Raw genomic sequence first — 26,973 nt, 5'->3', positions numbered from 1 at the left:
GTTCCCCCATCTGAACTTTTCCTCCACTTGTACCTGCTTCTGAACAGGACTCAGAGTGTCTTCTCTGGAATACTTTAGCAGTTTGCAGTGTGGTCTCCCTTGACCCGTCTCCTGAAACATAATTCTGAAGCTGCCACTTTCTTATCTAAAAAATTGCAAAGATTTTTAAAACCTTCAGGAAAAAGTCCCTGATTCTCACCCAGGAAGGCTTCCCATGAACTCTCCCTGCCAACCTATCCAGCCCCATCCCTTGCCATTTTCAAACAAGCCCCATTCACATCATTCAATGACATACATTCTTACATACCCCACAATAAGCCATGCCTTCTCATACCGCCATGCCTTTGAATACGCTGTTTCTTCTGCTCACAATTCCCTCCCCCTCCTCAGTTGCTAGAAAGTTGAGCTAACAACTTTCATTACTTTATAATCAACTTACACTAGTTTCAAATCCTACCCTCCCAGCCCCAATACCTGGCCTTTTCTGATGTCCCTTCTCCCAACTGGGATAAAATGACCCTCCTCTCTGCTCTTTCCAACATGTTCCTGCTATACTAAATGTGACACAGAAGTGTAATTTGTTTTTCTCTTCCCCTCCCTCTCTCCTCACAACCAGATGGTCACTTTCTTGAGGGTACACATCCCATTGTATTTATCTCTGATGCCATACGTGCTTTCAGGACCAAAAAAAAAAAAAACAAGAAAAAATAAAGTCTTTGCAACTGTGTTGATGTCAGAGATTTCTGAATGCAAATGCTTTATGCATATCAGGGGAGTAATTATAATTATAATAACAATATTAACTATTTTAAGTGCTTAACATGACTAAACACTTTATATGCATAGCTCATTTAATTCTTATAACCACCCTATGAGAATGTACTATTTTTGTTCTCATTTATTGGGAATGAGGCAAATGAGGCACAGAAAACACACACACACACACACACACACACATATACACACAGGGCTTTGGTGTCAGAAAAGATAGGGATCCCTATCTTTTCTGACACCGAATGAACACTACTCTGTCATTCACCATCTTTGTGACCTTGGGACAAGTCATTTAGTCTCAGTTTCTTTATCTCTGGAATGGGAAGAAATTTGTTGTGAGACGTAAAAATATTGTTTATCAAATTATTGGCACATAGCAAGTACTCACTATTAATACCTCTTTCTCCAAATAATGATCTTTGAATACTTGTCTAAGCTCTTAACAGTTATTCAGGAATATTACTAAATTATCAAACTCTAGAGGTTCACCTCTGGTTGGCTGGGATGTAGATCTATGAGTACGGTTCTGTGTTTGGTTTATCCAACAGAGCAGCTCTGAGCCTCTCCTTTGCCCCTTTCCCATCCTTTATCACCCCCCACCCTCATCCCACCGATTCCCACCTCCCCACTAGCTCCACTAGTGGATGAGACTCAAGTTGTGTGATGTGTGTTAACGTTAGGGTGAGTGTAACTCACATACAATTTACTCACTCACTTTAGAAAGCCAAAAGCTGCGTACTTTGGTTTGCAGCTGTAAATCAAATGTGAAAGTGTTAGGCGTGCGTTTCCATCAACCGCATCCAAAAGACAGCGTCCGATGCCCCATGCCCTGGTATGGAAACTTAGAGATTTGATGTTGGTGGGGATTTGCTGGGATAGGATTTAAACCGCAACCTGCTCCTCCTACCTGAACCCAGCCCTCCTTCCCCACCTCACCCAGCCCCTCCAGAGCACCTCTGAGGAAAACACTGACATTTCAAAACCTATTGATTACAAGAGCAGACTAGGTTTGGGCAGGAGAAGGGGGAGAAATTGATCGATTTTATTATTTGTGGGAGGAAAAGAAAGAACAAACAAGTGTGCGTTTGTTTGGAGGACAAAGCCAAAATTGTCAGTTGAATGGGGCTGAATTAAGCACTTAAAGTTCAGTCTTTCCATAGTGCTGACAATGCAGGTAGAGGTCAATAGGGAAACAATTTGCACTGTGGGGAACCTGGGCTGTGGTTATGCAGGACTAATTATATCACGTTTTTCTGCAGAATTGGGTTAGTTCTCTTAAACGTGGCAATTCAGCGGGGTTCTTCGGCAATGCCAGGTCCAGGCTGGGGACAAGGACCTGGTTCCTAGAGCAGCCAGGTCCAGGCATAACAAAACTCCCAGAGGCCTCTGCCCTGCAGCACCCACATCACAGCTCCCCGCTGGGAGATGAGGATGGAGGAAGCCCACCCAATTTTTATATGGCTACCAACAGCAGGGCTGCTACTTAACCAGGTGCATCAGTATGGCCATACAAGCTACTAAAATATTGAAATCCTTCCAAACCAATTGATCTATAGCTACCCCTGGAAATCCCAGAGCCCTATGATCCAAGAAATTAAAGGGTTAACACCTGGCATGGCAGAGGTTGTTCAGGACCTGCCCCAGCATCCGTTCTGATTAGCCTGTGCTTACGGGTGGTCAAATATTTGGGGTAAGACCCTACCCAAAGACAGTGACTTTCTGTCCTTTGGAGGAGAGAGGGATATTCACTGTGTGTAATGTTTGTTTAAATGTTAGGTGTTTGGGAGGTATTTCCATGTCAGCACATACAAATTTATCTTATTCTTTTTAAGAGCTAGATGGCACTCAGCTAAACCACTCACTTATTGATGGTCATTTTTTAAGTCACTTCCACTTTTTCACTACTACAAACAATGCTGCAAGGAACTTCTTGAACATATGTTATCCCACACACGTGAACACTTCTGTAGGATGGAGTCCAAGCAGTGCAACTGCTGGATCAAAGGAGATGTGTGTTTTGATTCTGACAGATCTCAAAAAATTATTTATACTCTCTTTTGTAAGCGAATGATGATGGCACGTGCCTCCTTTTATCTGATGGCTGGCCAGAAACTAACCCTCTTCAAAGAGGTCTCTAGTCAACTCTCGAAGGGGCGCTTTGCATGTTCCCCAAAACCCATCTGCATTGACCAATCTGAGCCTTCTTTGGTGTCTGCTCTGGCACCTTTTTGCCCACAAAGACACTCCCAGAGAGGCAGAGAGAAGCCTCACTGTTGCTTCTAGACAACAGATTATCCTGAGTTCCCCAGCTGCCCAAAGCTACCAGTCCACTGCATTGCGTGAGAATAGCAAGACTCCTTACAGAGTTCGGGAAAAGGACCTTCTCATCAGCCCTGTGTCATCAGTTGTCCCTCAGGCCCTGAGGAGCTCCAGAGCCATATAAAGTCCCTCTGAGAGTGCTGCCGTTTCTGGCCATTCCACTTGCCCAGGATGTCACCAAGCCTCCCAGGAAAACCAAGTGTCAGTCTTTGTCCCTCTAATCACAGGACCTCAAACCCGGCACTGAGGGCTACGTGGAAAACAGATGCTGTTCTATTCCCTATCTTCCTCCTTCCCCTAACAGGAGCTCCAGGGCACCGAGCTGGGAGAGGAGAGAGAAGCATCGGCCACAGTGAAAGCATCCAGACCTCCAGCTCCGTCAGCCCCAAATGTCCAAGCATTTTTATTCATCCCACAAAAGACTGGAGGCACCTTCCAGGAATGTACACAATAAAAAAAAAATTGAAAATGCTATGAAAAGATAAATTCACAGAAAACACATATGGGACAAGCAACAAAGACCAAGAGAAAATGCAGCTATGCAATTCATTAGGTTCTGCAGAATTTTAGGCATCTGGACTCCAATTGGGCCCTAAGCTTCCTGGCAGTCAGAACAAATAAATAAATAAGCAAATAAACAAAGTGAGGTGGGGGGGGCAGCTGGCATTAGAGTCGGTTTCTAAGGCCACAATGTCCATGAAAAGGAGTCCCACATTTCGACTTTAAGAATAATCATGGGGGAGGACATGAAGAAGACATGGGCTGAACATAAAGAAGAAATAGAAAAACTGAAAAAACAAATCACAGAACTTATGGAAGTGAAAGATAAAGTAGAAAAGATGGAAAAAACAATGGATACCTACAATGACAGATTTAAAGAAACAGAAGATAGAATTAGTGATTTGGAGGATGAAACATCTGAACTCCAAAAAGAAACAGAAACTATCCGGAAAAGAATGGAAAAATTTGAACAAGGTATCAGGGAACTCAAGGACAATGTGAACCGTACAAATATACGTGTAGTGGGTATCCCAGAAGGAGAAGAGAAGGGAAAAGGAGGAGAAAAACTAATGGAAGAAATTATCACTGAAAATTTCCCAACTCTTATGAAAGACCTAAAATTACAGATCCAAGAAGTGCAGCGCACCCCAAAGAGATTAGACACAAATAGGCGTTCCCCAAGACACTTACTAGTTAGAATGTCAGAGGTCAAAGAGAAAGAGAGGATCTTGAAGGCAGCGAGAGAAAAACAATCCGTCACATACAAGGGAAACCCAATAAGACTATGTGTAGATTTCTCAGCAGAAACCATGGAAGCTAGAAGACAGTGGGATGATATATTTAAGTTACTAAAAGAGAAAAACTGCCAGCCAAGGCTCCTATATCCAGCAAAATTGTCCTTCAAAAATGAGGGAGAATTTAAAACATTCTCAGACAAAAAGTCACTAAGAGAATTTGTGACCAAGAGACCAGCTTTGCAAGAAATACTAAAGGAAGCACTAGAGTCAGATACAAAAAGACAGAAGAGAGAGACATGGAGAAAAGTGTAGAAAGAAGGAAAGACAGATATGATATATATAATACAAAAGGCAAAATGGTAGAGGAAAATATTATCCAAACAGTAATAACTCTAAATGTCAATGGACTGAATTCCCCAATTAAAAGACATAGACTGGCAGAATGGATTAAAAAACAGGATCCTTCTATATGCTGTCTACAGGAAACACATCTTAGACCCAAAGATAAATATAGGTTGAAAGTGAAAGGTTGGGAAAAGATATTTCATGCAAACAACAACCAGAAAAGAGCAGGAGTGGCTATACTAATATCCAACAAATTAGACTTCAAATGTAAAACAGTTAAAAGAGACAAAGAAGGACACTATATACTAATAAAAGGAACAATTAAACAAGAAGACATAACAATCATAAATATTTACGCACCGAACCAGAATGCCCCAAAATACGTGAGGAATACACTGCAAACACTGAAAAGGGAAATAGACACATATACCATAATAGTTGGAGACTTCAATTCACCACTCTCATCAATGGACAGAACATCTACACAGAGGATCAATAAAGAAATAGAGAACCTGAATATTACTATAAATGAACTTGACTTAACAGACATTTATAGGACATTACATCCCACAACAGCAGGATACACCTTTTTTTCAAGTGCTCATGGATCATTCTCAAAGATAGACCATATGCTGGGTCACAAAGCAAGTCTTAACAAATTTAAAAAGATTGAAATCATACACAACACTTTCTCGGATCATAAAGGAATGAAGTTGGAAATCAATAATAGGCGGAGTGCCAGAAAATTCATAAATACATGGAGGCTCAACAACACACTCTTAAACAACAAGTGGGTCAAAGAAGAAATTGCAAGAGAAATTAGTAAATACCTAGAGGCAAATGAAAATGAAGACACAACATATCAAAACTTATGGGACGCAGCAAAGGCAGTGCTAAGAGGGAAATTTATTGCCCTAAATGCCTTTATCAGAAAAGAAGAAAAGGCAAAAATGCAGGAATTAACTGTCCACTTGGAAGAACTGGAGAAAGAACAGCAAACTAATCCCAAAGCAAGCAAAAGGAAAGAAATAACAAAGATTAGAGCAGAAATAAATGAAATTGAAAACATGAAAACAATAGAGAAAATCAATAAGACCAGAAGTTGGTTCTATGAGAAAATCAACAAGATTGATGGGCCCTTAGCAAGATTGACAAAAAGAAGAAGAGAGAGGATGCAAATAAATAAGATTAGAAATGAAAGAGGAGACATAACTACTGACCTCACAGAAATAAAGGAGGTAATAACAGGATACTATGAACAACTTTACGCTAATAAATACAACAATTTAGAAGAAATGGACAGGTTCCTGGAAAGACAGGAACAACCAACTTTGACTCAAGAAGAAATAGACAACCTCAACAAACCAATCACAAGTAAAGAGATTGAATTAGTTATTCAAAACCTCCCTAAAAAGAAAAGTCCAGGACCAGACGGCTTCACATGTGAATTCTATCAAACATTCCAGAAAGAATTAGTACCTACTCTCCTCAAACTCTTCAACATAATCGAAGTGGAGGGAAAACTACCTAATTCATTCTATGAAGCCAACATCACCCTCATACCAAAACCAGGCAAAGATATTACAAAAAAAGAAAACTACAGACCAATCTCTCTAATGAATACAGATGCAAAAATCCTCAATAAAATTCTAGCAAATCGTATCCAACAACACATTAAAAGAATTATACATCATGACCAAGTAGGATTCATCCCAGGTATGCAAGGATGGTTCAACATAAGAAAATCAATTAATGTAATACACCATATCAACAAATCAAAGCAGAAAAATCACATGATCATCTCAATTGATGCAGAGAAGGCATTTGACAAGATTCAACATCCTTTCCTGCTGAAAACACTTCAAAAGATAGGAATACAAGGGAACTTCCTTAAAATGATAGAGGGAATATATGAAAAACCCACAGCTAATATCATCCTCAATGGGGAAAAATTGAAAACTTTCCCCCTAAGATCAGGAACAAGACAAGGATGTCCACTATCACCACTATTATTCAACATTGTGTTGGAAGTTCTAGCCAAAGCAATTAGGCAAGAAAAAGAAATACAAGGCATCAAAATTGGAAAGGAAGAAGTAAAACTATCACTGTTTGCAGACGATATGATACTATATGTAGAAAACCCAGAGAAATCCACAACAAAATTACTAGAGCTAATAAATGAGTACAGCAAAGTAGCAGGCTACAAGATCAACATTCAAAAATCTGTAGCTTTTCTATACACTAGTAATGAACAAGCTGAGGTAGAAATCAAGAAACGAATCCCATTTACAATCGCAACTAAAAGAATAAAATACCTAGGAATAAATTTAACCAAAGAGACAAAAAACCTATATAAAGAAAACTACAAAAAACTGTTAAAAGAAATCACAGAAGACCTAAATAGATGGAAGGGCGTACCGTGTTCATGGATTGGAAGACTAAATATAGTTAAGATGTCAATCCTACCTAAATTGATTTACAGATTCAATGCAATACCAATCAAAATCCCAACAACATATTTTTCAGAAATAGAAAAACCAATAAGCAAATTTATCTGGAAGGGCAGGGTACCCCGAATTGCTAAAAACATCTTGAGGAAAAAAAACGAAGCTGGAGGTCTCGCGCTGCCTGACTTTAAGGCATATTATGAAGCCACAGTGGTCAAAACAGCATGGTATTGGCATAAAGATAGATATATCGACCAATGGAATCGAATAGAGTGCTCAGATATAGACCCTCTCATCTATGGACATTTGATCTTTGATAAGGCAGTCAAGCCAACTCACCTGGGATAGAACAGTCTCTTCAATAAATGGTGCCTAGAGAACTGGATATCCATATGCAAAAGAATGAAAGAAGACCCATCTCTCACACCCTATACAAAAGTTAACTCAAAATGGATCAAAGATCTAAACATTAGGTCTAAGACCATAAAACAGTTAGAGGAAAATGTTGGGAGATATCTTATGGATCTTACAACTGGAGGTGGTTTTATGGACCTTAAACCTAAAGCAAGAACACTGAAGAAGGAAATAAATAAATGGGAGCTTCTCAAAATTAAACACTTTTGTGCATCAGAGAACTTCATCAAGAAAGTAGAAAGACAGCCTACACAATGGGAGACAATATTTGGAAATGACATATCAGATAAGGGTCTAGTATCCAGAATTTATAAAGAGATTATTCAACTCAACAACAAAAAGACAGCCAACCCAATTACAAAATGGGAAAAAGACTTAAACAGACACCTACCAGAAGAAGAAATACAGATGGCCAAGAGGCACATGAAGAGATGCTCAATGTCCCTGGCCATTAGAGAAATGCAAATCAAAACCACAATGAGATATCATCTCACACCCACCAGAATGGCCATTATCAACAAAACAGAAAATGACAAGTGCTGGAGAGGATGCGGAGAAAGAGGCACACTTATTCACTGTTGGTGGGAATGTCAAAGGGTGCAACCACTGTGGAAGGCAGTTTGGCGGTTCCTCAAAAAGCTGAATATAGAATTGCCATACGACCCAGCAATACCACTGCTAGGTATCTACTCAAAGGACTTAAGGGCAAAGACACAAACGGACATTTGCACACCAATGTTTATAGCAGCGTTATTTACAATTGCAAAGAGATGGAAACAGCCAAAATCTCCATCAACAGAAGAGTGGCTAAACAAACTGTGGTATATACATACGATGGAATATTATGCAGCTTTAAGACAAGATAAACTTGTGAACCATGTAATAACATGGATGGACCTAGAGAATATTATGCTGAGTGAATCCAGCCAAAAACTAAAGGACAAATACTGTATGGTCCCACTGTTGTGAACGGACATTCGAGAATAAACTTGAAATATGTCATTGGTAACAGAGTTCAGCAGGAGTTAGAAACAGGGTAAGACAATGGGTAATTGAAGCTGAAGGGATACAGATTGTGCAACAGGACTAGATACAAAAACTCAAAAATGGACAGCACAATAATACCTAATTGTAAAGTAATCATGTTAAAATACTGAATGAAGCTGCATCTGAGCTATAGGGTTTTTTTTTGTTTTTGTTTGCTTGTTGGTTTGTTTGTTGTTGTTGTTTTTTACTATTACTACTACTTTTATTTCTTTTCTTTATATTAACATTTTATATCTTTTTCTGTTGTGTTGCTAGTTCCTCTAAACTGATGCAAATGTACTAAGAAACAAGGATCATGCATCTATGTGATGATGTTAAGAATTACTGAGTGCATATGTAGAATGGTATGATTTCTAAATGTTGTGTTAATTTCTTTTTTTTCTTTCCGTTAATAAAAAAAAAATAATAAATAAAATAAATTGGATGGCAATTATAGATTAAAAAAAAAAAAAAAAGAATAATCATGGGGAAAAAAATAAAAAGAATAATCATGGGGAAGGAAATAGGAAATAAAAATGGCATAGTCTTGATTTCCTGCAACGGTTCTGCTTCTCCTCCCAAAACAGGCTGCAGTAGCTGCAAATCCTGCCAGGCTTCCTCTTCAACCAGACAGGCTCCTTCCGGGGAGACCTGATGCTCCAAGCCCAAGCTTAACCCTCTCCTCGCCACCTCCATCCTCAGGGTCCTGCCCAAACCAGACAAAAACCCCAGCGCAGATTCTTACCCACAGCTCTGCCAGGCTCCTAGAGATCTGCATGGTTCTCCAGAGTAAGCACTTCTCTGCCTCTTGCCACCCAGGCAATGAGGTGCCTTTTCTGCTCTCTTTCTTTGAATACTCTGTACACACATACTTACACACACACACACACACACCAGTATAAGGCCAAGAGTCATTCTTCTGTGTATACCACAGACCACAGACAGGACTTTTATCCCCTCTCTTCTTCTTTTTTATTTTTTTTAACTTAGTTGGCAGCTATATTAAAACCCAGATTTCTTGCTTTAAAGAGAAAGCAGGCATGGTGGCATCTCTCCACAGCTGGAGCAGGATAACAGTTGACTCTGTCGACAGGGAAAGGCAGCTCCATTTTGCCACAGACCTCACTATTCCCTATTGATTTGCACCCAGGCTGCTCCATTCACTCATGCTCAGAACCCCAGTCTAGGCAACAAAAGTCCAAACTTATCTTTTAAAAAGAAAGAAAGAGGGTAGTGCAACGGTGGCTCAGTAGTAGAATTCTCGTCTGCCATGCCGAAGCCAGGTTCAATGCCTGGTGAGCTACCCATTCGGGGGGGGGGGAAAAAATGTGTCAATGGCAGAGATTCCAAACAGAGTTGAGAGGTTATCCTGGAGGTTATTCTTACGCATTAAATACATATCATCTTTTTAGTCAAAGTGTAAATGGAGAGGCTGGAGGGAACTGCCTGAAAATGTAGAGCTGTGTTCCAGTAGCCATGTTTCTTGAAGATGATTGTATAATGATACAGATTTTGCAATGTAACTGCGTGATTGTGAAAACCTTGTGTCTGATGCTTCTCTGATCTACCTTATGGACAGATGAGTAAAGTATATGGATTAAAAATAAATAAATAATAGGGGAGACAAATGTTAAAATAAAATAAGTTTGGACTTTCGTTGCCTAGACTGGGGTTCTGAGCATGAGTAGATTGAAATGCTAGTGATGAATGAAAGGGAGGAGTTAGGGGTATGGTATGCGTGAAATTTTTTCTATTTTCTTGTTTTTTTTTCTGAATTGATGCCAATGTTCTAAGAAATGATCATGATGATGAATATACAACTATGTGATGATATTGTGAATTACTGATTATATACGGAAAATGGAATGACCATATGGTAAGAATGTTTGTGTTTCTATGTTGGTATGTTTAATAAATAAAATAAAATAAAAAGGAAAAAAAAATGACACAGCCCAAGTATCTCTAAAGACTGGGAGAAGGATCAGAGTAGAAGGAGTTATAATAGAGAAGAAGATAGGATCTAACAAATGAGCATGACTGCTGAATCATAATACTGGTATTTATTTTAGTCTTCAGTATCCTGAAGTAGCTTGAAGGTAAAACCTGAAATTGTGAACTGTAACCCATACCAAATTTTGAAGTCTGTTCTATATACTTCTCAATACGCACTTGGAAATTTATTGCTTTTTGTATATTGCACAATAAAAAAAAAAAAACAGGAATAAATCCTCCCCCCCAAAAAATGAGGTGAGCAAAATCTCACGCCCCAAAAAACAAAAAACAAAAAACAAACCCTTGAGTTCTGAGCCATCCGTTATCCAGATCCACAAAATGAAGGTCAGACACCAAATGACAAACTCTTTCCACCTCTGGCAATACTCTTTCTTCTGACTGACAGAAGACCCTGCTTTCCAGGTGGGGGACTTTGCCGACATCTAGAAGCCAGGCTAACTCTGAGGGGGGCAAGTGAGGGGCTCTCTTGGACCGAGTCATTTCTTTTTATTTTTGCTTGAAATTTCTTATCCCACAGTGCTCTCAAGCCTTCAAGGTTTGGCCAGCACATAAGGCTTAGAGGCAGCAGGAGATTAGCTTTGCAAACAGAAAAAAAAACAACGCCGGGGGAGGGGCCTCTGCCCTCCCTCACAATAAATTGTTGGCTAAAACCATCAGCCTGTTTACCAGAGGCTGCAGGGAGCCTAGGGTGTGTCTCATGGCCTGAGCCTTCGGGCAGCGCGGCGCCGTCAAGGTGTTCTCCGAGCGCCATCTAGGAGCAGAGGGCGGGACTGCAGGCGCCGGTCCTTGCGCTCGGCCCAGGGGCTCCTGCCCCCTCCCCGTGCCCGCAGGTTCCCGCCCCCCTCATTCCTTCTGCCATTGCCCTCAAGTCCCCATGAGAGGCTGTGCGCTGCGGTGGGGGTCACAGACTTCAGAGCCAGACCCCGCCGCTTGTCTAGCTGTGGGACGCTGGGCAATTTGTTTCCTTATCCGCAAAATGGGGATAATCCAGCCTGTCTTGTTGGGTGATTGGAGGATTAAGTAAGAAAAAACTACAGAACCTGGCATATTTCATGGAGCCAATAAGCCAAATAAATATAAATTTACTTGGTCCACAGACGGGTAACTCCTGGGAATTGTTTGCTTATCTGTAAAACAGGGACAGAAGCCTCACGGGGCTGCTGCAAATGAACGTAACCTAACAGCAAGTATGATGCCTGGCACGCTGTTAATAAGGGGAAGGGAAGGAGACCGTAAAATCGCCCCTTCTAGGCGCGGAGGTGATCCAAGCACATGCGACAGTTATAAAGACAAATAAGGCAGTCTCTTGGCAAGCAAGCCAAATGTAAATAATCATACAAGATAATAAATTAGTCTATGAACAAAGTGCGTGTCAGTATAGCTTTCCAGGCTGTATCAATTACCTCACCTAATCCCCTGCAACAAAGGATTGTCATCCCCAATTTAGGGATGGGACCAAGGGAGCCACAGAGGATAAGGGCTGCTCCCCAGACTCCTGCTGCTCCTGACCCCACCTCTTGTCTGCCCTATTCCATGTCTGACCCATCCTTCATCTCCCGCCCTCCCCAAAATAGTCGTTAAAATAGAACAAATTCAGATTTTGACTCCTCTTCCTCTTCTTCTCTCTCCTCACCCCTGACGCCATTACTTCCTCGGCCTGATGTCTAGTCTATTCCAACTTATCCTGTCTAGTCCAACCATCCTTCTCTCCATCTTCCCTCTTTCCTTCCCCAGTTAAGTTTCCCTCCATCTCATACCTGGAGGCGAACAGGAGCCTCCTCTCTGGGCTCTCTGCCTCCCAGCCCTTCTCCCTCCAGTCCATCCTGTAGAAGCTGCGGGGAAAACAGCCTCACCTTAATAGCAGGTCCAGCTGCAAGTCTAACCCCAAAGGCTGCTTACCTTCCCTTTCCCCGGCTACACTAATCCCCAGGGATTCTGCTTTCCCTCAATACAGAGAATTCACAGCTCAGCCTAGAATAACCTGGGGGAAGTGTTAGGACATAGTGTTCATCAAAAAAACAAATGTAAAGTTGCCCAACATCATTAGCCATCAGGGAAATGCAAACCAAAACCACAATGGGATACCACTTCACACCCACTTAGGGTGGCTAGAATCACAAGTGTTGGGGAAGGATGTAGAGAAAGTGGAACCTCCCTGCACTGCTGGTGGGAATGTGAAATGGTACAGTCACTTTTGCAAATCAATGTGGCAGTGCCTTGGAAAGTTAAACACAGAACTCCCATTTGCCCCAGCAGGTATATATCCAAGAGAAGTGATAACATATGTTCACACAAAAACTACTACACAAATGTTCACAGTAGCATCACTCATAGGACCCAAAAGGTGAAAACAACCCACATGTCCATGAACGGATAGACAATTATGATATATCCATATAATGGACAATTTGGCAATAAGAAGTAAGGTGTTGATACATACTGCAACACAGATGAAACTTGAAAACATTATGCAAAGTGAAAGAAGCCAGACCACGTAGTGCATGGTTGTATTACAGGAAATGTTCAGAATAGACCAGTCTGTGGTCACAGAAAGTAAATTGCCTGGAGCTGGGAGGGTTGGGAGGAAATGGGGAATGACTGCTAGTGGGTACAGAGTTTCTTTTTGGAGTGATGAAAATGTCCAAAAACTGATTGCTTTGTGATGATTGCACAACTTTGTGGATGCGCTAAAAACATTGGATTATACACTTTAAATGGATAAATTATATAGAATGTGAATTATATATCTCAATAAAGCTGTTATATTAAAAAGAAGAAACCAAGTACCCCCTCTATCTCCTTCCCATGTTTTACTTTTGTTCATATTATTTAAAGTACTTTATTTGCTTATAAAGGTGATTTTAATGAGAGTTGAGACTGTGGCTTATTCACTTCTATATCCCCAGTACCTTGAAAATCGAATGGCATAAAATGGTGTTGAATAAATGAGTTTCAATGAATGAATATAAGAGCAGATGTATGCTTAATAAAAGAAGAATGAGCAAAAAATAAAATAAAATATTGCTGTTAGTATCCCAGCCCTGGATATTTGGAAACGATTGGAGTGAGTGGGTGATTTTCAGGTACAAGCCAAGACTAGAAACTCTGGCTGGGGCAAGCACCATTTATAAACCTGACCCCTTCACATTCCTGCTTACGAAGCCTCAGCTTTTCATGACTACTAGTGGCACTCTCAAAGTGCAATAAAATGACCCAGATTGAGGACTCAAAATCCAGGGTCACCTGTATCAGAATCATCAAAGGTGCATCTTTAAAAATCAGATTCATGCCAATGTACAGAACAGCGTTATTCACAATAGTCAAAGCTGTCTGCCAATAGATGAATGGATAAGTGAAATATGCTACACAAACACAATGGAATATTATTGAGCTATATGAAAGAATCAAGTTACAAGGCATGCTGCAGCATGAAAGAACTTTGAAGCTCAGTGAATTGTTACACACATAAGGGTAATATTGTATGATATAACTTACAACAGATGACTAGAAATAGCAAAATTGCAGAGATAGAGAGGAGATTAGAGATTACCAGGAGATGGGTAGAGGGGGAAGGGAAGTATTCATTAAAAATAGAGGGCGAGCCATGGTGGCTTAACAGGCAGAGTTCTCACCTGCCATGCTGGAGACCCGGGTTCGATTCCTGGTGCCTGCCCATGCAAAAAATTAAATAAATAGGAAGAAAACTCAGAATCTTGGGTTCCAGTCTAGACATCCTGGATTAAAATGCCTGGATTGGGACCCAGGAATCCACATGTTTAACAAGTTTCACCTCTTAGGTCCACACTGAAGGTTGAGAAGTGTTGCCCCACGGGATCAAATTCATCCAAGGACCGTAGCACAGTCAACCAGGCCATACCTTTAGGACCTGGCTTCTCCCCAGTCTCCAGTTTCATTTCTCACCGTTCCTGCCCAGCCCTTTGCAGCTCCACCCACACATGACCTTTCCCTTCCCTTTCACTTGCTTGGCTCTTCCAACCCCACCTCCAGCCTCCACTCAACTGTCACTTCCTCTAACAAGACTCGCCCTGGCTTAGGCGGCTTTTCTGGGCTCCCAATCCTCCTATAATTGTACTTATTAGAGCCTAGTGGTTTCCAAGCAGAAGTTTGGCCGTGTCTAGAGATACTTTTGGTCGTGATAACTTGAGGTGGGGGGGTGCTCCTGGAATCTAGTGGGCACAGGACAGGGAGGCTACTCAACATTCTACACTGCGTAGGACAGCCCGTCCCACCCCCCATCCCAATCCCAACCCCACCACAGAGAATGATCCATTCAAAATATCACAAGCGCTGAGGTTGAGAAATTCCACTATAGCCTATTGTCATGTGAGCTCATCGAGGGCAGGAAATGTGCAAAACTCACCTGTGTAACCCTAGGACCAGGTACAGAGCCTGGTTCAATCAACGTTGGTGGAGTAATTATCCATATCCCTCATCTGGCATTTTAGTGTATCCTTTCATGCCTCCACCTTATTCCAGAAAGTATTTTGTAGATGCTAAAAAAAAAAAAGGCGATGTAATACAACAGGATAAAATAAATGAAGATACCTTAGAAGGAGAAGAGAAACAAAGCCAGAGGTAAGCATCAATAGAGGAGAGGTTCATAGTAGATGAAGATCAGGGACAGCATCAGGAATGGGGATTATAGTCATTAGGAAGAGATGAGCTTAAGTTTCACTCTGAGCTTCTGTTGGCCCTAGCAAGGAAGGAAACATGAGATTCATGATATCCATCCACTAAAAACACCCCAGTTGAAAAACCACATGATCATTTCCATTGACATAGAAAGGGCATTTGACGAAATCCAGCATCTTTTCTTGATAAAAACACTTCAAAAGACAGGAATAGAACATGATTAAGGGAATATATGAAAAACCCAAAGTTACCACCAAACTCAATGGTGAAAGACTGAAAGCGTTCCTTCTAAGATCTGGAGAGGCAAGGATGCCCACTGTCACCATTGTTATTCAACATTGTGTTAAAATTCTAGCAAGAGCTGTTAGGCAATAACAAGAAATAAAAGGCATCTAAATAAGAAAGGAAGAAATAATGTTTGCAGATGATATGACCCAATATATAGTAAGTCCTGAAAAATCTACAATTAAGCTACAAGAGTTCACAAAAAAAGCTCAGCAAAGTGGCAAGATTCAAGATCAACATGCAAAAATCAGTAGTGTAAAAACACTAGTAATGAGCAATCTGAAGAAGAAATCAAGAAAAAATACCATTTACAATAGCAACTAAAAAAATTCAAAATCTAGGAATAAATGTAACCACAGATATAAAGGACTTATACACTTTAAAAACTGCAAAGCATTGCTAAAAGGAATCAAAGAAGACCTAAATAAATGGAAGGATATTCCCATGTTCATAAATTGGAAGACTAAACATCATTAAAATGTCAATTCTACCCAAATTGATTTACAGGTTCAATGCAATCCCAAACAAAATTCCAACAGCTTACTTTGCAGAATTGGAAAAGCCAATTATCAAATTTACTTGGAAGGAAAAAGGACCCCGAATACTCAAAGACATCTTGAAAAGGTAAAACAAGTTTGGAGTACTCAAACTTCCTGACTTTAAGGCTTATTACAAAGCTACGGTGATAAAACACCATGATACTGACAAATCGAGATACTGACCAATGAAAGCTCATAAATAGACCCTCACATCTATGGCTGATTGATATTTAACAAGGTTTCCAAGTCAACTCAACTGGGACAGAACAGTCTCTTCAACAGATGGTGCTAGGAGAACAGGATATCCACATGCAAAAGAATGAAAGAGGACTCCTATCCCAGACCTTCTACAGAAATTGATGCAAAATGAATCAAAGGCCTAAATATAAGAACCAGAGCTATAAAATTTGTAGAAGAAACTGTAGGGAAGCATCTTCAAATTCTTGTGGTAGGCAGTGGTTTCTTAGACTTTATACCCAAAGCACAAGCAACAGCAACAAAAATAAATAAATGGGACTCCTCAAAATTAAAAACTTGTGTGTTTCAAAGGATTTAGTTAAGAAAATGAAAAGGCAGTTTAATCAATGGAAGAATTTGGAAACCACATATCTGATAAGAATTTAATATCCAGAATATATAAAGAAATCCAACAACTCAATAATAAAAAGACAAACAATCCAGTTTAAAAATGGGCAAAATACTTCAATAGACATTTCTCCAAAGAGGAACTACAAATAGCCAGCATCACTAGCTATTAGGGAAACAGAAATCAAAACCACAATGAGATATCATTTCACACCTCTAGAATGGCCAATATTAGAAAAACAGAAAGCTACAATGTTGCAAAGGATGTGGAGAAACGGGAACACTTACTGCTGGTGGGAATGAATGCAGACGGTGCAGCTGCTGTGGAAGACACTTTGGCAATGCTTCAGGAAGCTGATTGTAAAAATGTCATATGATCCCGCTGTCCCCCTACTGTGTACATACCCACAAGAATGAAAACAGGGCCATACACAGACATTTTCATACTGAAGTTCATAGCAGCATTATTCACAGTTGCCAAAAAATGGAATCAATTCAAATGTCCATCAACCAATGAATGGGTGATCAAAATGTGGTATACACATACCTTGGCATATTATTCAGCAGTACGAAGGAATGCAGTCCTGATGTGTGCGATCACTTGGATGGACCTGGAGAATGTAATGCTGAGTGACATAAGGCAGATACAAAAGGACAAAATGGTATAATCTCACTGATATGAACTAAGTATAATAAGCAATCTCATAAAGTTAGAATATAGAATATAGGTTACCAGGAGACAGAATGGGGATAAAGAGGGGGGAGCTGATGCTTAATTTGTACAAAATTTCTATTTAGGTTGATTGTAAATGCTTGGAATGGATAAAGGTGATGATAGCACATTATTGTATAATTAACTGCTGAATTATGCATGTGAATGTGGATGAAAGGGACGGTTTACGTCATTTGTGTTACTAGAAGGAGAGTTAGAGGATAAACACGGGATGATATAACACAGTGAATCCTGTCGTGGATGATGGTTGCGGTGAATAGTACAAATATAAGAATGTTCTTTCGTGAGCTATAACAAATGTACAACCCTATTACAAGATGTTAATAATAAGGTGATATATGGGGGAAAAACACCTAATCAAACTATGGCTATACTTAGTAATATTTTATGTTCTTTAAATAGAAATAAATCTATACAGACAGAATTAGATTAGCAGTTATGTAGGGCTGGCGAAGGATAGAGGGATTGAGAGGTGACATCTAAGGGGTGGGTTTTTTCTTTTTTGGAGTAAAATCAATCTAAAATTTATTGTGGTGATACATACACAACTCTGTGATTATCTTAAAAGCCACTGATTGTACACCTTGAATGGATTGTATGGTATATAACTATATCCCAATGAAACTGTTTTGTAAAAAAACCAATTAAAGGGAAGCACAGCTCTCCATGATGCTGAAATCTGAGGAACACTGGGGCATGAAGGAAGCAAACCTCTTAACTGCTTCAATACGCCATGAGTCTTTCAAGGCCTTTCTTTTATCTTCCTCTGTGTTCTCCCCTCCCTGAATGCAAACTCTTTGCTATGTAACTTGGTAGTTTCTCTCCACCTCTTGCATTTGACCTTGGCCATGTAACTTGTCTTGGTCAACGGGATGAAGGCATGACACAAGCAGGATTTGTGCAGCTGGTTGGGCTTTCTTGCATCTCTGCTATCATGAGAAGCCCCAGCTGGTCTGAAGAGGGTGAGAGATACATGGACTCAAGCTGACTCAGTTTATCCACAAACTTGCAACCTGCAGCAGAACCACCAGCTGAGCCCAGCATAGGTCAGCAGACCCCAGGTGTCTGGCAGGTGCATGTGCAAGCCCAGCTGAGTTCATCAAAACCTCCCCAGCCCTCTTCCCAGATGCACAAACTAAAGGCATGTTCATCATTTCATGCCACAGTTTGGGGACGGTTTTTTATGTGTAATTATTCTGGCAATAGATAACCAAAATACCCCCAACTGAAAAATTGAAGGATAAAATCAATGCATGATAAATACATGTATGCATATGTATATACATTTGTGGAACTACAATAGAGCAATTTGTTCTGTGTTACTTAAGTTTTCCCCCGAATGGACAGTAACTACTTGATGATAGATCATATTTCCCTCTAAGGTACTAGCATGGAGCTGGACACTTAAAGACACTTGATGCAAATGTATCAATCAGTATTTGACTAGGAACATAACCAACCCCAAACATTTCAGCAAAATGCTGGAATGAACCAAATCAAAATGTTTGCTAAACAGGGCAATCAATCAATTCAACTAGACAGTCTATAGATTTAGGAGACTACAAATGCTTTAAACAACACTCTTCATCGTATCAGATCTACTGTAGCACCAAAGCCATTTAAAGCCTGGGTTGATTTTCTAGTGCTTGCTCCCATGAGGCCTTTCACTCCCCTAGATGGTTGGGCTCTATCTGGCCATCTCAGAGCCCTCAGGAATGGACCCCATGACTCCCTAAGTCTTTCATGCTTTCGTGTGGCTCTGCTTCTAACTCAGAAACATCTTTCCTATGCTCCACGGGGCTTAGTTTGTCAGGCTGCGATGAGAAATACCACACAATGGGTTGGTCTAAATGATGGAAATTTATTGGCTCATAGTTTCAGATGCCAAAATCCAAATCAAGGCCTTGGCTTTCTAGGGATTAGTAACCTCCCGGGATCAGTAGCATTCTGGCTGGCCAGTAATCCTTGGGTTCCTTGGCTTTCCCATCACATGGTGACATCGTCTCCTTCCTCATCTGGGTTCTGTTTACTTCTTGCTTTCAGCTTCTTCCCGTGTCTCTCTCTCTACGTCTGATTTTCTGCTGTTTATTACAACTTATTCAGTTAGGCCACACCTAAACCAAAAATAATGTCTTCAAGAGGTACTGTTTAAAATGGATCCATACCTACACGGATAAGAATTAAGATTAAGAATGTCTACACTGGAGCAATTAATTCAGTCTACCACACCATTCCATTGGGATGACAGCTCTGGGATTCCTGTCTTATCTGCCCAGAAATTAAAAGGCTCAGCCTCATCCCTCTTTGCATTGTCGAACTGGTCTTGTAGAAGAGTGGTTAAAGGCACAGACTGTGGAGTCAGACAGTTCTGGGTTTCTACTACAGCTCTGTACTTACATGTTATGTAACCTTGAGAAGGTAGTGAACCTCCCAGAGCCTCAGTTGTCTTAACTGTACGATGGGTATAATATTTACCCACCGCCGAATTGCTGTACAGTTGGAAAATGTTAAGGCATAAGAAGTACTTAGCACAGGACTTAAATCTTCTTCTTTTCTTTTCCCTTCCCAGGCATCCAGCTCCCTCTCTGCCCCTTCCCTGCAGAGCAGGGACCCTTACAAGAGTGAAGGGGTGGGGCAGGCTGGGCTGCATGTCCCTGGGTTTTGTAAGGTTTAGGGTTATCCTCCCTTTTGAATTTGATTGTGAATTTGGTAAAAATGTCAAGTAACTGTGGAACTTCTTAGTATATTATCCCTTGCCCCTCTTTCTGAAAGGCAGAGGAAAATAATTTTAATAGATATTTTGTTTTCATTTTAAATAGCAAAACACAAGCTGTGTTTTTATTTATTATGCGCAAGAAAGGTGAATCTTCTTACAAAAAATCTAGAGTTGGGAACTCTGGGAAAATCTATTGGAATATGGAAATGCTTGTCTTATGTGTAATATGATTAGCTGCTATAAATGAGATTTTATGTTTAATCTGTAAATAAGAAACATAGTTAAATTAATGGGGAGCTTTTTGTGAAAGGACCAAATGTTCTTTTATAAATGTACTGAGGAATATCTTGCTCTTTGAAGTTTATTACAATTTTTATGAGTAATTTTTATTAAAAGACTCTTTCTTACTTTTTTTTTTTTTCACAGGCAGGCACCGGGAATCGAACCTGGGTCTCCAGCATGGCAGATGAGAACTCTGCCTGCTAAGCCACCATGGCCTGCCCCAAAGATTCTTTTTTCAGGGGGAAGAAAAAAAGTACTCAATACATAGCCAATGTTTAATGAATGTGAGCTATTATTGTTTGGAATTGAACTCGGAGAGTAGACTGGTTAGACAGAGTTCTGGGGACTGGAATGGGGTGGGGGAAGCAGACGCAAGAGGATTTACAGTGTGCCAGCAGCTGTGCTAACCTCCTCAGAACTTCTCTCCTGTTGCATCCTCTCAACCTCCTGCTATGCTGCCATTGCTGCCACAACAGGACCTCAATTGAAGTACTTTACACCTCTTCTAATCCTTACCCAGATCATACGAATGAGAAAACTCAGACTCAAAGAGGTAAGGTGCTTGCCCAAAGGTCCCCAGCTAAGACCATAGTAGAGCAAGGATTCAAACCCATTCTGTCTCCATGAACAACCTTTGCTTACTCCTGCATCGAGGTGTCTCCTCAATTCCATCTCCCCCCACCTTAATTGATGGAAGTCTCCTCGGCCTCCTTGATTCCATTTTGCAGGCCTTAGGCCCAGCCAGTTAAATAGCAGGTGGCTTCGGTGAGAGAAGATTCTAATTGTGCCTGACCACAAGGTCTGCAGGAGTTAATGAATTATTCTGAGAGAATATTTGCACTGAAGTGCTTATTGACTGGAGTCCATTTCCTGAGCTGGCATGAATTTTCTTCCCCCAGCAACAGTTGCAAAGCAAGTGCGAGTACATAGCTTAATGTCTCATCTATAGAGTCACCAGGTATGGTCTCCAAAGTTTGCCACCCAGTTTAGGCCATCACAAAGAGACAGTCCCTTAGGGGAGAGGATAGGTAAGTCCTTAGGGGTCTCCAAGTTTCCACAGCGAAGGTACCTCACTGCCATTCTTTATGGATTTTCAAATTAATATTACTTTTCCCTTTCCTAGCCTCTCTTTCTTCCTAAGAAAACTGCAACTGAATCACTGAAATACTGTAATACCTAATGAATGGAAAACCCAAATGCCCATCCACCAGGGAATGAGTGAATAAACTATTTTATATCCACCCGATGCAGTCCTGTAAAATCATACTAAAAGAATGAGGGTGACTCTGTCCCGGTATGCAGTGGTCTCCAGCTTATATGTATTCAATGAAATTTGTAAGATTCAAGGATACAAAGAAGTTGGAGGGACACAAATATGTATTTGTTTGTATTGTCAAGATGAAACATTAAGCAAGAAGGAAATTGTTCCCTTGGGCAGAGAGAGAGCAGGGTAGAGGTCGTAGGAGTGGAAGGGGAGTGGATCGACAAGCTGCAGAAGCAGGACAAGTGGTCCACTCTGCCAGGCACAGACAATATGGTGCCATTTTGGTAAAGAAATTGAAAAACAATAATGAAGCCAACTACTACATGCCATGTGACGTCCTGGATTGGATCCTAGGAAGAAAAGAAAAGAAAAACCTGACATTAGTGGCAGAGCCCGGAAATCTGCATAAAGTCAGTAGTTTGGTTACTAGTATTGCACCCATATTAATTTCTCAGTTTTGACACGTGTGCCATGGTTATGCCAGATGCTAATATCAGAAGAAGCTGGATGAAGGGTAAATTGGGGGATTCTCTGCAAAGTGCTGCCTTTGCAGCTTTTCTATAAATCTAAAATTATTCCAAGACAAAACTTTATTTTTTAAATGATATAAGAGGGGCTGAGTAGAGTAGGGGTGAACATAATCACTATGAAATGAAAATTTGAAAGCAACTGAAGGTCATCTGCTTTTCATTATCACCGTGTACTAGCAAGTATAAACGATATCAGGGATACAACACTCCTCCCCATCCTGCACACCATCATTGTACACCCCTGCAACTAGGATGCCTTTTCAATACAGATTTTCATTTGGAACCATGTGAATGTTTGGCATATTTAAAAAAAAATTTAGAGACAGAATGAGCAAGCAATAATGCCAGGCATAAATAACCCAAACCTGAGCACCATCACCACTGTCCCTGCACTGGTCCAGGTTTCAGCAGCTCTCACCCAAATCCCATAAGAGAAAAAAGCATGGCAAAATGAAAACCTGGGTCCATCTGACCCCAGATGCCAGAAGCTTTCTGACACACCTATTTGGGGTGATGAACACAAATAAAAGATCAGAATGGGCATTTACAGTTCCTTTGCTGCCCTTTTCAGAAGTGCCAACCAGGATGAGAAGATTTCATCAACAGGGCTGGCATTTTTCTTTCTTATTAGGCATCTGCTCTTACAGGGAAATCATGCTGGCAGTCACAAACCTTGAACCTAGCACAAATAGGCAGGCAGGCAGAGAGAATGAGAACTGTGGACAGGCCCTTTCCATCAGATCAACAAAGATTTCCTTTGTGCACATATATCTCAGTTTCTTCCTTAAAAAGAAGACCCTCCTCATGTAAACCCCCTAGTGGAACCCATCATTGCTTCACCTCCATGGCTTCTGCATTTAATTACAAGACTTCTATTTTCGCATGTTCTATGATAATAGCCACCATTTTCAAGTCCTGCAGGTACTTGCCCACCCTGGAGTCTTTGAAACAGCATGATGCTCTTCCTACTAGCTTGCAGAAATCGGCATAGCTTACCCCTCGGTTTGCCCAGTCTTCGCTCAAAGGCACCTCCTCAGTGAAACCTTCCCTCACCATGCTATACAAACTGAGGGAGGGGTGGGCCAAAGTGGTTCAGCAGGCAGAATTCTCGCCTGCCATGCTGGAGACCGGGGTTTGATTCCCAGTGCCTGCCCATGCAACAACAAAAAAAAAGCTAAAGAAGAAGCAGGGCAAGATGGCTATTTAGGGAGTTATGGAGTGTAGTTAATCCTCTAAAGCAGCTGGTGACTGTCTGGAACTGTCTGGAACAACTGTTTGGGGGACAGGCATAACTGGACACACATTGTACACCAGTCTGGAATGGGTGGAAAGGCCAAAATCACAGCACAGAACTGTAAGTAAAGCCTCCAAGCTGCAGTATCTGGCCCCCCTCCCCGACTGGCATGGCAGGCTGTGTTGGTGACATTTCCCCAAGGGAAAAAGAAGCAGTCTGTTCTAGAAGCAAAGGAAGGTAGCACAACCAAGCTCCAATTGTAGTTTTAATTAACAAATTTGACTGCTGAAAAAAAGCTCTCAGCACAGATAAACCCAGAGCAAGCAGGAAAGGAACTCTGAGGTCTCTCTCAACAGAGAGGAGGTGGGGCTGATGGGGGAAAAAAATGGAGACTTTTGGAGTTGGCCAAGCTCAGAATACTGGAAAAGAGCTGTGCCCCAAGAAAAGGAGCACATGGAGCTGGGTAACAACTCTGGCTTTTGATTGGTGAAACTTGGGGGCTAAGGACTGGCTCTGAGAAGGAATTTTTAATGGTTTTTTTAAGAGCACACTTACTTTTATTTATCACATGTTCATTTGGAAAAGCTGTCTTGTGTCTTAATCCTACTCTATAGGTTCTCTATTAGACATATTTAAATTATGCACATAACTTCAAACCAACAGCAGCAAACAATTTTTGCATAAAAGGTATTTCATTTTGCCTTGATTATATGTACTGTTGGTGGAATAGTGTCAAGGTTGGTGGATCCAAATGCAACCTATTATAGACTGTTTTAAAAAAATACTTTTATTGACAAAATAAAACAACATACAAACACAAACATTCATAACATATGAACATTCCATACTTGGTGTACAATCAATGGCTCAGAATATCATCACACAGCTGCATATGCATCACCATGATTCATGTTTCTTTTTTAACTAATCTAAGTGCCTCATTAGAGAAAGCCTCAGCCATTTTCCATTGTCAGCACTTACCCAGGCAAGGGCAGAGTTCAGATGTCTGACAGACAAAGAATTCATACCCCAGGGGCTGGAAAACAGAAACAGCTTAAGCCCACCTTCTAGCTCAGCTTTTGTCTCAACCATGTCCCTGGCAGGGACAAGGTCTGCTGAGAATTAAAGGTACTGCTCCACTTTACACCAGTGGGGAGCTGAGAGCTGACAAGCACCATCTGCACAGAAAAGTCCATCTACCTATCAGGTCTCATCCTCAGGGAAACTTGACATTGATTACACTCTCTTCCTTAGACCTGGGCCTGCATTGCATATTTGCAGAGATTCTCCTCAAAAAAAAAAAAAAAAAAAAAGTTCCATAAAGGCAGAGCAAGAACCAGAAAAACAGGGGCTGAAATATTCTGATCAATTAAATAGAAGCTATGCTAGAGGTCTAGAATAACTTGAGCTAAATGTCAAAGAGCAGATAGAAAACAAAGCCAACCAACAAGAAAACTCTAGATAAGAGAGAGAAAACAATCTCCAGAACAAACCAATAAAGAAAATCAGATGCCTAGATACCAGCAAAAAAATCACAAGTCATACTAGGGAGCTGAAGAAATGGTGCAGTCAAAGAAATAAACTAACACTTCAAACGAGATATAGGAATTGAAACAACTAATTGAAGATGTTCAAACAAACACGCTAAATCGAATTTTAAAAATCAATGAATTTAGGGAAGATACAGCAAAAGAGATCAAAGATATAAAGCAGACATTGGGTAACCATAAAGGAGAACTCAAAAGCTCAAAATAAACAAATGGAGGAATGTATGCAGACGAAAGGCACAACAGAAGAGGTGAAAAACACAATGGAGACTTATGACAGCTGATTTGAAGAGGCAGAAGAAGGGATTCACAATATCATGTAGTTCAGATGTGAACTAGAATAGGACAGCTGAAATCCTATAAACAAAAGAACATGGAAAAATATATGCAGAGTCTGAAGGTGTTGAATGTCAATATGAAGTACACAAATATACATGTTATGGGTGTCCTAGAAGGAGAAGAAAAGGGAAAAGGGGCAGAAAGAATAATGGAAGAAATAATCACTGAAAATTTCCAATCTCTTATGAAAGTCATAAAATTATAGATCCAAGAATCACAGCATACTTCAAACAGAATAGGTCCAAATAGATCTACTCCAAGACACTTAAACTAATAAGACTGTCAAATCAAAGACAAAGAGAGAATTCTGAAAGCAACAAGATGAAAGTGATCCATCATGTACATGAAAAGCTTAATAAGACTATATGCAGATTTCTCAGCAGAAATCATGAAGGCAAGAAAGCAATGGTATGATATGTTTAAGATACTGAAAGAGAAAAACTGCCAACCAAGAATTTATATCTATCAAAACCATCCTTCAAAAATTAGGGAGAGTTTAAAATATTTTCAGACAAGCAGACACTGAGAGAGTTTATGAACAATAGACCTGACAAGTACTACTAAAGGGAGCACTGGAGGCAGATGGGAAAAGACAGGGGATAGAGGTTTGGAATATAGAAATGAAAACTATCAGTAAGAGTAAAAAGAGGGCAAAAATGAGATATGACATATAAAATCCAAAAGACAAAGTGGTAGAAGAAAGCACTGCCTTTACAATAATAACATTAGATGTTAATGGATTAAACTCCCCAATGAAAAGACAAAGACTGGCAGAATGGATTAAAGAACAGTGCCCATCATATGCTGTCTACAAGAGAGTCACTTTAGACCCAAGGACAAAAATAGGCTTCTGAGTGTGAAAATGGTTGAAACAGGAAGGCTAATGTATGACACTAGAAGATAAATAATGGGACTGTATAACTTAGTGAAACCTAGAGAAGACAATGATGGTGATTAAATGTACAAATATAAGAATGCTTTTACATGAGGGAGAACAAATGAATGTAAACATTACAAGGTATTGAAAATGGGATGGTATATGGAAAAATACAATCAATGCAAACTAAGGTCTATAGTTAACAGTAATATTGTGATATGCTTCTATTAAATGTAGTAAAGGCAACATACAAAGCTAGAAGTCAGGGCAGGCCATGGTGGCTCAGCAGGGAAAGTTCTTACCTGCCATGCTGGAGACCCAGTTTCAGTTCCTGGTGCCTGCCCATAAAAAAAAAATGTCAAAAAGAGAGATATGAGGGAAGGATGTGGGATTTTTGGTGGTGGTGTTGTTTCTCCTGAGGGGTATGGGATTTTGGGTGGTGTTGTTATTTCTCCTTTTCCTTTTATTTTTATTTTTATTCTTTATTCTTTTCTCTTTTTTTCCTCCTCTTATTTGCAGACAAAATGGAAATGTCCCCATATAGAATGTGTTGGTGAATGCATAATTATGTGTTGTTTATAATGGGAACCATTGTTTGTTTACTTAGGATGGATTGCGTGGGGTGTGAATAAAAGGTTTAAAAAATAAACAGAAATATACAAGTGCTGGAGAAAATGTGGAGAGAGAGTTGTACCTATTCACTGTTGGCAGGAAAGTAGAATGGTGCAGCCTCTCTGGAGAGCATATGCTGGTTCCACAGAAAGCTAAGTATAGAGTTGCCATATGATCCTACAACCCCGTTATTAGGTATAT

General features: G+C 40.4%; 1 long non-coding RNA gene across 1 annotated transcript in view; it reads right to left on the bottom strand.

Moving 5' to 3' along the window:
- LOC143666628 (uncharacterized) overlaps window positions 1-26,973 on the bottom strand; it is a 161,056-nt gene that overhangs the window by 3,982 nt on the left and 130,101 nt on the right. Inside the window, exons 4-5 of the long non-coding RNA XR_013167703.1 lie at window positions 17,186-17,249; window positions 14,958-15,090 (exon numbers count right to left, since the gene is read on the bottom strand). This is a non-coding gene — a long non-coding RNA (uncharacterized LOC143666628). The remainder of the gene's footprint in view (window positions 1-14,957; window positions 15,091-17,185; window positions 17,250-26,973) is intronic.

This window comes from Tamandua tetradactyla, chromosome 23 (assembly GCF_023851605.1).
Source record: "Tamandua tetradactyla isolate mTamTet1 chromosome 23, mTamTet1.pri, whole genome shotgun sequence".
Taxonomy (NCBI): Eukaryota; Metazoa; Chordata; class Mammalia; order Pilosa; family Myrmecophagidae; genus Tamandua; species Tamandua tetradactyla.
Note: the sequence above shows the minus strand (reverse complement) of the source record. Positions and strands in the feature narration are given on the sequence as shown.